Consider the following 14,263-nt stretch of genomic DNA (forward strand, 5'->3'; position numbering starts at 1 on the left):
GGAGGCGTCTAGGGAAGAAGGCAGAAGCCTGATGGAGGATCCAACCGCCACCGACGCATATACGGTCCGCGACCGCCTGCCGGTCTGTCCCCGCTACCCATTTTGTTCGTTCTTTTTACTCCTGCTCACTTTCCTCCAGTTAAGGTTCGAGAATACAACAAAATGCAGTGAGCGCCCCTTTCTTCCCTTCGCGTTCCCTCATTGGTCAGTGCTCTTCCCCTCTCTGCCCTTCGCTGGAGGAGGAGGCCGAGAGCTGCGCCCGTAAGCACATGTACGCCACGCGTGCTGGGGCGGCCGGCTGTATTGATTTTTCATCGATCCAGGGGCATCTTTCTCGCCCCTTCTCCAGGCCCAACCTCGTTCGGCGTGTGCTGGTGTGTCTGTGGAACGATCTAGGTTAGCTCACGCGTTGTGCCGCATCTTTCCCCTTGTTCCGCTAGCCCGAGTGGGAGTCTTCATTCGCAATTTCGCCATCCGTACCATTGTTTAGGCTTGTGTAGGGTTTTTCGCGGCTGCCTGCAGCCTTCTGAACTTTTCTACTTGTTATGAGGGCGTGCACACGTTCCCGTCTGAGCTCTTTTCCCTTACTCGCCTCGCTTCATCCATCCATCCGGGCACTGATCGCCCCTGCACCTTCCTTTTGCTTGATCGGCCACTCCATGGCTGTCTGACGAATAGGACCCTGAAGGGTGCCGAGGGCATCACTGGACATTAGTTGCAGAAGCACTGCGCTGCTCAAGCGATCGAGGGTGATCGATAGGGCAAGCTGCATTACGCTGCTGCCTCGAGAGTCACTGAACGTTGATGATTTTCTAGTGATCAGCTGTATGATTCCTTCGTTCAGTGTAACAACGAAGAATGTGACCCACATCTGGGTCATATTCTGGGCATGGTTAAAAAAATTATGCACAAATTTAAATTCTCTGCAAATGTTTAAGCTTCGGGTCCAGCCCAAAACAAAAACCATTATTTTTAGCCCCAAGAATGCCGTATTTGTGGTTTTGTGGCCTTAAAGGGACACTGAAGTGATATGTAAACATTGCGGGATTACTTGCGCAAATTGTAGTCCGGAGTCCCCAGGCCATGTTTCGACCACCCTGGGCGCGTTTACGCGATTTTATTTAGTAGAAAAATTAATTCGAAAATGCTGTCCTCCTCTCTTTACGCTCGCCCATTTTCTGCGGCGTTTTCGTGTGACGTCGCGAGGAGCCGAGCTCGCAATTGGCTGCGCTACTGCACGGCTCCCCGGCCTTCAGACAGAGTCAGTCGGCCCAGCGTTTCGTCCGCCGGCCGCCGACGGGTCCTCGCAATTCGTTGGCTCAGGTGAAACGAAGCCAGGACACGTTTGTGAATGGAAGAATGTGCCTTGCTTTACTTCGTTAGTTTGTACACTGTATCTAGCTCCAAGTCAAGGTCGCTTCACACAAGCGCTGCACAAGCGCACATGCGACGCTTCGCTGACTGGTACGCCAGTAGGAAAATATAAGGCCTCTTGAAGGCGGGAGAAGAGTCAGCGAAGTCAATATAGGTACTAAGGAAATAAAATCAATTGATATTTTTACCGTACAGCGTAAAACTAGGGTGCGGGAAGCACTTTATTGCGCTGGGCGAACAAGCACAGCGGTCAGCAGCACGACTACGCATCTGCGAAAGCTTTTCCGTCTACGAAATGCAATTGCTAGACGTGAGCTATTGTGGAAACTCGGGCGACGCTTACTGCACGAGCGCAATACAACAAATAGTCACCTAAGCTGCTTGAAATGCCAAAACTAAATAAAAGTGTAAACTGGTTGTACAATATATACCCTATATTACCAAGGCCAGAAGAGCCCGGTTCGTGGGCGAGTGGCCTTGGGTGCTGGGTATGTCACCGCAAGTATTTTGCAAGTCACGAGTTCGAATCCCCGCGGGTACGTGCTTTTTTTTTTTTGTAAGTCAACTTTTTCGTTTTCCGCCGATGTTTTCTACATTGAGTTCACCTTTTTTTGGGCTGCAACGTTCATGGCTCCACGAACTAGTTCACAGAACGCGCGCAGGCTGGCACTGGCGCGCTAGCGAGTTCTCGTTGGCGTGCTGTTGCCATAAGCACCGACTGCTTGCAGGCAGTGGGCACAGGCCAGAATGAACAGACCCTTGGCCTGGTGCGAACAAGCTTTTTACGATACAGGCATGAGGGAGGCAAGCTCGAAATATGGTGGAAAAGCGCATGACATTTGGGCGTCTGCGGGTACGCGGAGGGCGTTCATGTACTGCGTAGGTCTCGGCTAGTGAATGCTACGATTCCAAGCCGTCCTGGGAGGCTTATCTTTATGCATTTTTACAGCTGACAACATGGCAGAAGCGCGGTCCGATGATTACTGAGTTATTGAGAATGCCCATCCAACAACGCCACCGGTTGTGTTTTACAGAACCGAAACCGAAAGTTGTTTGGTTGCGCACCTTGGGCATCGTCCAATCACGGTGCCCGCTCCTCCTAACGTCACAGCTTTAGTTGGTGCGGCCGCCGGAAACTGCGCATGGTAGTTTTCCTTCTTTCGCGCTTTGTAAAATAATTACCGATTTGTCAACCGGATAAACGATGAAAAGTGTGCTAATTTGAGCCAGTCTACGCAGTGCAAGCAAAAACGGGAGCTTGACAAATTCACTTCAGTGTCCCTTTAAGGCTAAGGCACACCGTAGGGGAGGGCTGCAGATGACTTTACGCCATCTAAATCAAAGGGGCGAACCGCATTGAAGTGTCGAAACACGGTTTATATTATTTATCGCCTCAACCCAAACAACGGTCGCCGCGGAACGGATCAAACCTGCTTCCACGGTCTCCATGACAGTAACACAATGCCTTAGCTACTGGTCCGCCACGGACAGCCGTCATTAGTAATTACTGCTCAGCTCTTTATCTAGTCAGCGCGACACAACTTGGCCAGGTGAATACCGTTGCAGGAAACGGGCTCATTTTCGTGTCAATAAATATCCTCTTCACAAAGGCTTCTTTAGGGGCTCGTTGGTACAGTCTAGAATTTAATTCATATATATGCGTCTCATCACAACATGGCACGGAAATCAAGTGTAATAGCTGCCATAAACTTGCAGAAGTGAGTTTTCAATCAGTTCTTACCTCTATAGATGGCGGAGGAAATATAGGCCCACATGGTATGCTGCTGTACAACAAAAGAATCCCCCGTATATGCATACATCCGGTGGCAAAATAAGCCGAGATCGCGAGCACATGGATGTCTTGACACCATAAGTGCAACGTCAGATGTCGCGGCGATGCCTTTTGCCACGCCCTCGCGTGTCCCGGCTTATTTTGCTCCCGGGTGTACATGCCGAGTATATTCTGCCAGATTAAAATAGGATTCTGTTCATCATAGACGACTTCCAAGACTCGATGCAGCGTCTGGGAACATACGCCGGGATCCTGGCACATTACGGGCGTAACCTCCGCACGTACCCATTGGCGCCCCACGAAGAAGAATCTGCGAGTCTAAGAAGAATGCAACCTTACACCTACCATTACACAAGTCGCCTTAAGTTTATTTTCCCTACCCATTACTCATCGCTCAGCAACCATCGTCCTCAACCCGGCACCCTATATGGTACCTTGGTGGGAGGGTGCTCTAAAACCCAAAACCCGACGCCTCACTTTAATGCCCAACCCCTCTGTCGAGCAGTGGAGGGCATCCCTGGTGAGTCCGGATCCCGACATCCTGTCCAACCGGAAGACAAGGGGGGGGGGGGGCAGCAGAATCCAGGGTATCCCGGAATAAGTACGCCTTCCACAGGGTAAGCCCGTAATATCACTCCCTCACTGGTTTGAAAGAACCGCTGTTCAATTAACCAATCTCAACGCATTTTAAGAGCAGAGCTCTTTAAGCTTTTAGCTCCACCGTCGAGCGCTTCCAGGAAACTCAGCCCAGCCGAGCGTACGCGAGCATGCGCACCGTGAGGAGCACCCGGCACTCTTCAGACATGCGCGTGGGTTTGTGCCACGTGGGGAGCTCGCAAAGGTACCAATAAAAAATACCGAGCGCACGTGAGCGTGCACCTTGTGTGGAGTGACCGGCGTCGGCCAGCTCGTCCTTCGAGAACACTCTGCCGAGCAGCATTCGTGGTGTGATCTCTTGCGCGCTGCTCTCCTTGCCAGTTGAGTTACGTTCGCGCCTGAAGTAAGCAGCACAGACGCCGAGCTGGGGCTACAGATGCCGAGTTCGTGAAGCCGGTTGCCGCGGGTTCTAGAGCGCGGTCCACTTTGGGAGAGATCCGGGCCTGCTAGGAACGGATAACTTTCTGCGGCACGTTCGGAAATTCGTGTGACGTGCAACAGCCGCGTCTGCGACGACGAAGGGAGACTGGCCGCCAGCTCTGGTGTTCCCCCAGCCTTGCACCACTACTGCAAGCTGCGTCAATTTGCTTTTTGTAGGCAAAAAGGATGGGGCTTTATTTAGTGGGAATTAAAGAAGGTGAACGACGTCGCTTGATAACATGCTTATTCGCAGCAAATGCTCGACGGTAACGGGAAGCATTTGAAGTGCACATATTCATTCCCATTGGGGCTTGAGCAAGCGCTAACTGAGTAAAAACTAACCAATATGTATACTATGCATATAGAAGTAGAATATAAATTTGTTAAGACTGTGTTGGTGACGCATCTTGTAAAAAATTCATTCAGCGTGCCTGTTCTTAGCACGGAGATAGCAGCAGTGTAGTCAAGGTCGCCTTGGCTTGCACGTCCGCTCAACGGGCTCACGAAGGCAATCAGCGGAGCTATAATACAGCAGAGCCCGGTTCTGAGGGCTGTCATGCCTCGAGCGTTCCCGAAATAGCTGCTCGGAGGTCGTCGCTTGTCCCAGGCAGTGCGCGACGTTTTACACAGGCGTCGCCTCCTTGAAGCTGTGTGGAGAATGAAGACGAAGGATGGAAAACGCGGGGAAACACATCCGCCTGTCTCGCCTGTCTCCCGGCGTGTGGGATTCCTTTCTGTGCATGGCCTCGAAGTTGGACTCGGCTGTGTCTGCGTGCGGTGGGCCCAGCTTTGAAAGCGCCGCTAGAGCCCGAAATACGGGAGGCCATAATACTGAGCATGATGCTGAAGCCATGAATACGCGCAGTGAGTGCGCAAGGTTTGCAAAACATGCGCGTAAACACACTGAAATTTAGAACGCGAGATAACAAGCAGTGGGGCTGGCAGAGCGGAGCAGATGCACAGAGAAGCTACCGCTGTAGAAACCTCTTCCTCAATACCTGAGCACGAGCTAAATGCTGGTAACAAAATTGCCGGACTAGCTGTTGTATGAAACAAGCGACTTGATTCGTTGTGCTCAAAGCGACAATAGAAGTGGCTCTAACGACGTGATTCCCGCCCAGTAGGCGTTTGCTCCGCAAACGCATCCGGGCACTTGTGTGGAGTTTGCGTGTAGCCCGCACCTTGAAAACAAGAGTATTCTGTTTCTTCACAGCAGGTTGCCGCACTCTTAAGGGGTCTTTACGCTTATTCTTCGTGTTGTGTGTCAGCCCCGGCCACGCTCATAGGTATCTCTAGTTAGCCGGGTCAATGGTGCAGCCAAAACCCAAGGGCACCTGGACTGACATCCCACACTATGACGGACCAACGAGCACAGCGCCCTCCAATAAAATTATTTACAATTTTAACTTCTGTCAAGAGCCGTGCACTCCCTACCGCGGGGTGAGGCAGTGCCGACACACACCAACTCTTGCCCCAACTCACGACCCCTCCCTTGAGCAGTGGGAGGGTCGAATGACCAGTCGAATGATCGGATGATCAATATCTGGTAGACCGGGCGAGAAGTCTGCCGAGACCCAGGGCTTCGTGGAATAAGGAGGCCCCCACCTTACCACCTTACTTGTGATCAGCTAAATAGTTTTGACTGATCAAATAAATCAGTCCAGCCATCCATCCATCCATCCATCCATCCATCCATCCATCCATCCATCCATCCATCCATACATCCATACATCCATCCATCCATCCATCCACCCACCCACCCACCCATCCATCCATCCATCCATCTCTCTCTCTCTCTCTCTCTCTCTCTCTCTCTCTCTCTCTCTCTCATCTCTCTCTCTCTCTCTCTCTCTCTCTCTCTCTCTCTCTCTCCCTCCTCTGTCGCGCTTTTACTACACGATCGTGAGCCAGTTTGTATAGCTCCTTTTCCCTTTTCCTAGAGAAAAAGGAAGATTTAGCCACTACCGTTGTGGGTAGAATCAGAACACTGATTTCCAAACTCTCTATCATTAACGATCAGAACTCATCGGGCAGTGAGTCAAGCCAGACCACCTGACGTGCGCTCCCAACGTGTGGCGACACCAATCCTCTGGAATCCTTATGAGTACAATATTATGCTTTCACCGCACAACGCATCCCCCATTCGTATAGGTAAGCGGTTTAAGTTCACAAGCAATCATTAACGAAAATAGGCATTGGAAATGTCTTGAAATGCATGAAATTGGCATCCACAGATGTGCGAAGATCTTGTGCGCTTGATCCCCCATGTGTCGCCACGTAAGCCATATTTGGTACACCTTGGAGAAGGGCTTGTTTGCAACCCGAATAAACGCCGAAACAACATAACTTCGAGACATTGGGCGCAAATACTGAGCACGAGTGGTTAAAAAAATGCCGCCACAAAGAATAACGGTGGATGCGCCCTCCCCGCTTTTTGAACACGACAGGTTCTTGACAACAGATCGTTTGGCCCCCTTCGACCACCAGCCAGCGTCGTCAACCGCTACTCAAAGTACAATAGATACTACGTTCATGGCATTGTACTCAATGTACTTTATTCACCTAGTACCGGTCGACGCCGTAAGATCTTAAACCGAAACATAAGGCTGAAGCTCTTGTGCTCAGATGGACACGTATACGATATTTCACTGCTGTTATTGTACCAAGTGACACACCCACAAGATGTCACCTACCCGCGGAGGTGTATTGTAGGCAGGCGGTTTAAAAACGAGAATGTATGCTGCTGAAGTGCACGTTACCATGCACGCTATAGGGGCACGCACCATGCAATCATTGAATAAATAAATACATGACACGCGAGCACCCGGAGTGTTGACCACAGAAACTTGTGCGCGTACTCGGAATGAAGGAAGGGAAAGACGGTGCCGGAAAGACAGGAGGTAAACCACCGCAGAGTCCGGTTGTCTATCCTAGATGCATGAGAAAGGAGAAAGGAGGTCAAAGAGAAGAAAGGGTACATAAATAAAAGGGGAGGATAAGGAGCAAAAAAAAATTGCAGTGACGATTACTACACTCCCTGATGCGAAATTTGGGCGCAGCATAGCTGCTGTCTTCTCTGTCACGCGCATATCTGCTGCGTCTCAGGAAGTGACGCGTGATCGCGAACGCACGGCGGCGATCGCTACTGTGCCGTTATATCGCAGCGTGTCACCGACGCCGGCTCCGATGTTGAAAATCGTGTTTTGAACCTTCCGCGCAAATGTCACGTGTCCCAATGAGCTACGCACGGAGTAGTAGCGTCTGCCGAAAGTGTGAGTGGGAGGCAGTGAGACAGATGGCGCCATAGTCACGCGTGCCGCCCTCGCCCTGACAATTTCGCCAGAAGTTCCGACGAGCGTCTTGTGCGGGCTCAGCGTGCTGCCCTCCCCCGCACCCTTCGCCACATTTTCTTCCGCCATTTTCTTGCTGCCTTCGCTCGCTCGGTTATGACACTGTCGCCGTAACCGTGGGCCGTAGCGCCGCCATTGCCGCCGCCAAACCCCAGTAGCGGCCGCCAGAGTGTGCACTAAAAGAAGTAAAGTAAGTAGAGAGACAAAATCATGGACAAAACGAAGGCTTGGTATTCTCCGTCGTTCTTTACGCCACGCAGTAAGGACACTAAACTGATCGCATATACGTCCATTGTAAGATCAAAAGTTGAATATTCCGCAATAATTTGGGACCCTTATCAATCGTACTTGACCAAAAAGCTTGAATCATTGCAAAACAAGAGCGCTCGGTTCACATCAGGTCAGTACACACCTCATTCAAGCATTACACTGATAAAAGTAACCTCGGCCTACAACTTCTGGAAACAAGGGCGCAAAATTTCCCGGCTTATATTCTTCCATAAACTTTATCACAATCCTACTCATTTTACTATCTCAAGAATAAAACCCGCACAAAACATATCTCTGCGTATCGACCACCCCAACAAAGTGCAGCCGGATTTTCCCGTTCTGACCTACTCCGCTTTTCCTTTCTGCCTTCAACAATCAGTGACTGGAATGCCCTCCCAAAACATATTGCTGTCATCTCAAACCCTGAAAAATTTGCCGAAGAACTTACAAAATTGTTTTTGTGAGTGTAACAAAAAGATGGTAGTATGCGCCTGCGGTATATTGGTAGAACCTATGTAATCTTATTTTTGTGGTTAACTTTGTGTTGTTTGCTTGTATATGGGGGTCTGCTATTTTTAACTGCACTGTATTTGCACGCGGAGTTTTCTGTTCCATTGTAACATTTTGTTTAAATTCAATCTAAACAGATATTTACCATCTGTATTTTTTCTTGGCACATGAGTGTACCGTGTGCTTTTGTTATTCCCCCCCTATGTAATGCCAGGAAGGGCCTTTAGGGTAATAAAAATGAAAAAAAAATACAAAAACAGGCAAACTTACAAGACGGGTGAATGACGTACAGTGCACGCTTGCAATGACCGTGCAGTTGTCCAGTGAAGCCCCCTTTAAAAACCGAAGTAAGGCTTTTGTAGTTTCCCATATGGGGAGCTTTTTTCTGAATAAATGTTATCTCTCTTTCTCTCTCTCTCTCTCTTTCAGCGGCAACTCTATATATGACACAAAATAGGCCTGCGATGTAAACGGATGGTTTCAGGTTCTGGTGTATACGGTTGAAAGGTGCTACCTTGCGTTGAAACCAGCCCCAGTGGCACAAGAGGTGCTCAATTGTTTCTTCATTGTCACCCACATCCAAACATGGATACTGCCACGCCGATAGTGAAGGAGCAAACCTTTGTGAAGGTAACTCCTGACACAGTAGGGTGACGTCAGAGCGCGGCATGCAAGTAGTCAGGTGGTGCTGCATATCAGGGTCGAGCGAAAGCTCTAAAACTAGAGTCTAAAACGTTTTAGACTTCTAAAACGTGATTTCGCCTACACTGAATCCTGCATGCGGACTCTGAGGCGCACACAATGAGAGCATGCCCGCAATGGAGTATGGGGCAATGCTTTATAGCATGAATGTATGCTATTTCCGCGATATTCTGTGGGCTGCAACGAAACCGCGCGATAAAAACAGCGACAATAATTTTAACAGCGGAGCTGTTTACGCTTGAGCTTGGTCCGCTCACATTCGAAAAAAAATGCAAGAAAAATACCAGCGCACGTGACCGTGCGCCTCATGAGGAAACGTTCGGCGCGTCTAGGCGTGGGCGTGAACCTGCGCAGGTGAGAGCTGCACAAAAATCAAGAAAGCAGTTCACGCGCGGCCCGCGTGACGTGCGGAGCAGAGGAGGACACCTCGCGCTACAGACGCCGAGTTCGGAAGCCGGTTTGCGCGGTTATAGCGCGTGCTAAGGTGGTCCACATTAGGAGCCATGTGAAAGCCTGATTACGAACTATCGCGGCCTGCCAGTCATGGAGAACTTTCAGCGGGAAGCTCGGAAGTCTATGTGAGGTGTGACAGCTGGGTCTCCGACGAAGGAGAGGGGCCGCCAGCTCTGTTGTATCTCCAGCCTTGCACCATATAGTGCCAGCTGCGCAATTTTTTTTTGCCATTGTTTAAGATGACGCACATCGGAGGCCTAACAGGCGCAAATAAACTTTGAACCGTAGACCTCTTCCTGCGGCACGTTGCAGTCCAGAACGAAAGCGCCGTACGGTTGTCGCTGTCAGTGGCGTCGCGAATCGCTGACAGCGTCTAGGAAAGCTACACAGCCTCGCACGACAGGCGAAGTGAAGCCCACATGTGTTGTTCGGCTCGCCTTAATGACTGCACAACTCCCGCGGCCTCTTATCTCAAAGGACGTCCCGGTGCTCCTCTTTAACGACGCCGTGCACCAACTGCAGCTCCTTGGCCTCGCGCTTGGTTCCCTGCATTTGGCTCGAAATAAAGGCGCCGCCGACGAATGTCTCGCGACGCTCGTTGCTTCTTCCCCCCGCGGTGCATCTATTACCAGAGTACGACGGCAGTAGAGAGGGAGCTCGGCAGCGGGAAAGCCGATGCGCTCGCTTTGCTGGCAAATGACGGAGCGACGAGACCGCTTCGCGACGGTGAGCCCTTTGAAGGAAGGTGCTCGCAGTCTGCGGAGATTGTGCCGCGTTTAGTAGCTGTTTGCGAGAGACGCAGTGTCCAGAGAATCACTTGTGAAAGGTTTAAAATAGAGCCGAATGTCTCAGGGCTGTCTTTTCTTTACAAAGTAGCTTTCGTTTTAGAAAGTAGCTTTCGATCTTCCGTACTAAAGGTTTCACATGTACATGTTCGATGTTTTCACTCTATGCAAAGTTTGGGCGAATCAAATGCTTGCTTTCTTTTGTGTGTTTACACCCTCCTACGTAAAAAAAAGGAAACAGTTTACCAAGGAGCTTTAGAAAAAGGCGTAATCCCCTTGGACGCGAAAGATGTATTGAGAACACACACAAGGAGGGAAAGCCAATTACGTACGATACAGAAGCCCATCAATAAGAAACAAAAATAAAAATACCTTAATTGTAGGTCTGTCATTACACAAACCACAATGTTCAGTAACTGTTTTCATTTTTTTCTGTGCACTAGCGTGCCCTGTGTCATAACCCTGTTTCATTCACGAGAATATTCTGCGGTGCAACCCGCCGCCAATATAGTTCAATTTTATATCAAGATTATTGGCTCAATAAAATTTCATCGCCTTCTGCGGCTGCCCAGAACACAAGCCCACAAAACACCCAACCTGATGCAGCAGTAACTTGAAAGCAGAAGAAACTGCGTTTCACGCTAAAAAAACAAGCCCCCGCCCCCCTCCCCCCCCCCCCCACACACACACACACACTTCGTAATTATGAATGCATAGAGATCTGCCCTAAAAACTCCGGCAGGGCAGCTGTCTAATTAGAGCGAGCTGAGGGTACCCGCCAAATCAGCGAAGGCAGAAGACGCTTATCTCATTTCGCGTCTAAATGGGACGACGATGGGTGGCCCCCCTCCGAGATAACGGTAATTGCGCTGCAGCACAGGAAAAGACGGTGGCAGAGGATGCTTAAACGGCCTCTAATCTGGTCGACATCGCCGAGCTCGCCTGAAGACTGTTCTGTGTGCGACTTTATCCCTAATTTCGCTCTGAATTTTGATGCCACTCGATTCGCCGTACTGAAAGGACTTTGTGGTTTTTATACAGTTAAGGCGTACGATTTAAGGCAGACTGTTCTACACTGCGTTGTTGGCAGTAAAACTGATTCCCTAATGGCGGCCCCGAGAGAAATGTGCTTCAATACCGTCAAGCCTCCACGTTCGTAAGTGAAAGACTGGCAGATTTTATCACGCCTGTCTAGAGCGATAGACTCGATTGTGTCTTCCGGCTCGTGACCCAAGGTCCCAGGTCCCGACCAAGGGCGACGGGATGTGTTGAACCCTGTTTTTGTAGGGCGCTGAAGTCAACATGGCTTGAATCGAAGTGTGGGGCTTCAGTGAAAGCCCGCTTGCAGTGTATCCGATCTCTCTCTCTCTCTCTCTCTCTCTCTCTCTCTCTCTCTCTCCTCTCTCTCTCTCTCTCTCTCTCTCTCTCTCTCTCTCTCTCTCTCTCTCTCTCTTTCTCTCTCTCTCTCTCTCTCTCTCTCTCTCTGTCTCTCTCTCCATTAAAGCTAATCCTCATGAACATGAAACATTGTCAGCCCACACCCCCGCTTTCGGAGTTTCCCTAATTGCGCGGTACTTGCAACGGGTGCGAGTTTTAATTGGCGAAAGTAAAGGGACGGAAAACCGATCTTTGTCGCGTATATGTTCTCTAGCTCATAGTAAAGCAGCGTTTTATATAGCCTGCTAACCACAAGCAATTTATAAACATATTCACCGAAATAATTTTAATTTGGCAGCAAACTTTTCTTAAATCAGAAGGCTGGTGGTGCGTACTGTCGAATCTTGACACTGCAGTATGTGACCCCGTCACGTGACCTGCAACCATTGCTTCTACTGTAACTGCTGAGACATTATTCACTTATCGAAAATCTTTTACCCCAAGTATTTGTATAAGTTTAAATTGTATATGTACTTTTAAACACCATTTTGAAAAGTCTTAAGACGCGCCGCCCGTCGCCGCTGGGTTGCTCTCAGTGTGGCTAACGGAGCCTCCTTGCCCAGAATCGACGTCAGCGTTCAGCAAACAGACCCAGTGAAGGAGCTTTGCCGATTCTGCCTGAGTAAGGGGCGTTCTTCTGCCGAAGTATTATATTTCAGTTTTCAAATACGCCAACGGCAGCTTTTTAAAAAAAGAAAACAGACACGCCCGCGGAGAATTCAACTTCCTACCCCCCCCCCCCCCCAACGTGAAGCCAGATTCTACCTATCGTCCATCCCAGCAATGGCGCCTTCGAGAAAATAGACTGGTGAATTAAAAAAAGCACAACAAAGCCTGCGATTCACACTTTTTTAGCCGGGGAAAAGTTCTTAAAAATATCGCTTTCCATTCGCATACAGGCAAAGGTATGTTGCCCGAGCTACTCTATGTCATGGTTGCCAGCATATTTTTGGGAGGACACATACGACTCGTAGATCTAAAATTTCGATTTTCAAAGTTCTAGGGCGCTATCAGCAAAACCGTTTCTCGTCAAGGTGCTTTAAGGAGTACTGACACGAAATTTTTATGTACGTTTTTTTCGCTGCTATGCGTGCCTACCAGCCCACTAATCATAGAATGACAGATTAGACGGTCGAGCGCAGCGTAAACATTCATTTACGGCGTCGTTTATTCGTGCCAGTTTCGGTTTCGAGAAAAAAACGCCGAGCGGCCGCCATGACAGCATGTATCACATGGCGTCACCATTCTTGCGTATCGCTGCCTCTCTGGAAGCGCGCGCGAGCGAGCGGACGCGCGCGGCCCAGACCGGCCGAGGTCTTCGCCGTCCCCGCAGGCCCGGGCAGCATGACGTCAGTCCCAAAACCATGACGTGTACACACGCCCAAGCGGCGCGCGCCAACCACAGCCAGCGCGTCGGCTTCGTCACGGGAGCCCCGACGTCGGCAGTTTGGGGCACGTAGCAGATAATGTCACGTCGGCCCGCTCTGGGCTTTCTCGTGCGGGCGAAGATTAAAATGGATTTTAAATATGTTTCGCTGAACGGTTGCTGTTGAACTTGTTAGGAGATATCTCTTGATAAAAAGGAAGCGTTTTGCATAGTTATCTCAGCTTCGAAATTTCGTGTCAGTACTCCTTTAGGTGATGTCCTTTCAGTTGGGATAGAGAATATATACTCGACAAAATCGGTTGTCTGTCGCTTGTGGGGAGCGCCTTGGCCCGACACCTTCTGGCCTAGGGGTGTCGCCCGGAGCCCCTCGCCCTCCTCGCCTACCGTGCGGCCCGGTCGCCGGAGAGATGGCGCGAGTGGACGGGTAGGAACGGGCGGTGGTGCTGAAGAGCCGCGCGCGGGGACTCGGAACTCGGGACACAGTGTTTTCTGGTGATGGTGTGTGTGTGTGTATGCCCGGACGGGCGACAGCGTGGAGGATGTAAGTAAAGAGTTCTTTCACGCAACCGCAGTGTGCCTCATTCCTTGGCATGCCGTAGAGAGAAGGCCCACATCTGGCGCCCGAACGTGGGCTAATGTCAAGCCCATCCGTGGACATTTGCTCTCTGCGGCTGCCGGGAAGGGGCCCACTGCGGCTTGGGACGGCATTCCTGTTCCGGGAAGGAAGCGCCATTTTGGCAGTGGGAGACCAGGGCTTTGAGCCGTGTAGATGCATGTTTGTAAATTAGTTTTGAGGCAGTGTTTTAGTTTGCTTAGGTTTACGATGGGTGTAGATGCCTGAAGTTTTTCTTGCGTTTTTTTTCTCTGTTGTTCGGGTAACGGCCTGAGTGGTTACATTGCGAGTGTATTTAGCGTTTGTAGGGATATTAGTCGCTTGTGTATTTTGACGTGGCCCTACTGTGGTTTTTTTTTGTATTTTAATGTGGCTGTAGTTCAGCCCCGTTGGTCGAATGTATTGTCTTGACGTTCGTTTTTTGCTTCCATTATAGATTTGTGTGTGGAGTGTGTTTGTCGCGTTGCGTATGTAGTTAGCGCGGCTTCTCTGTATTTCGCGTCTACAGTTTGG

At 50.1% G+C, this 14,263-nt stretch overlaps 1 protein-coding gene across 2 annotated transcripts in view; it reads right to left on the minus strand.

The window, feature by feature from the left end:
* LOC144151433 (uncharacterized) overlaps nt 1-14,263 on the minus strand; it is a 96,928-nt gene that overhangs the window by 36,993 nt on the left and 45,672 nt on the right. The gene's annotated exons all lie outside the window — the stretch shown is intronic.

Source organism: Haemaphysalis longicornis, unplaced genomic scaffold (genome assembly GCF_048455015.1).
Source record: "Haemaphysalis longicornis isolate Haplotype H1 unplaced genomic scaffold, Haemaphysalis longicornis Haplotype H1 scaffold_9, whole genome shotgun sequence".
NCBI lineage: Eukaryota > Metazoa > Arthropoda > Arachnida > Ixodida > Ixodidae > Haemaphysalis > Haemaphysalis longicornis.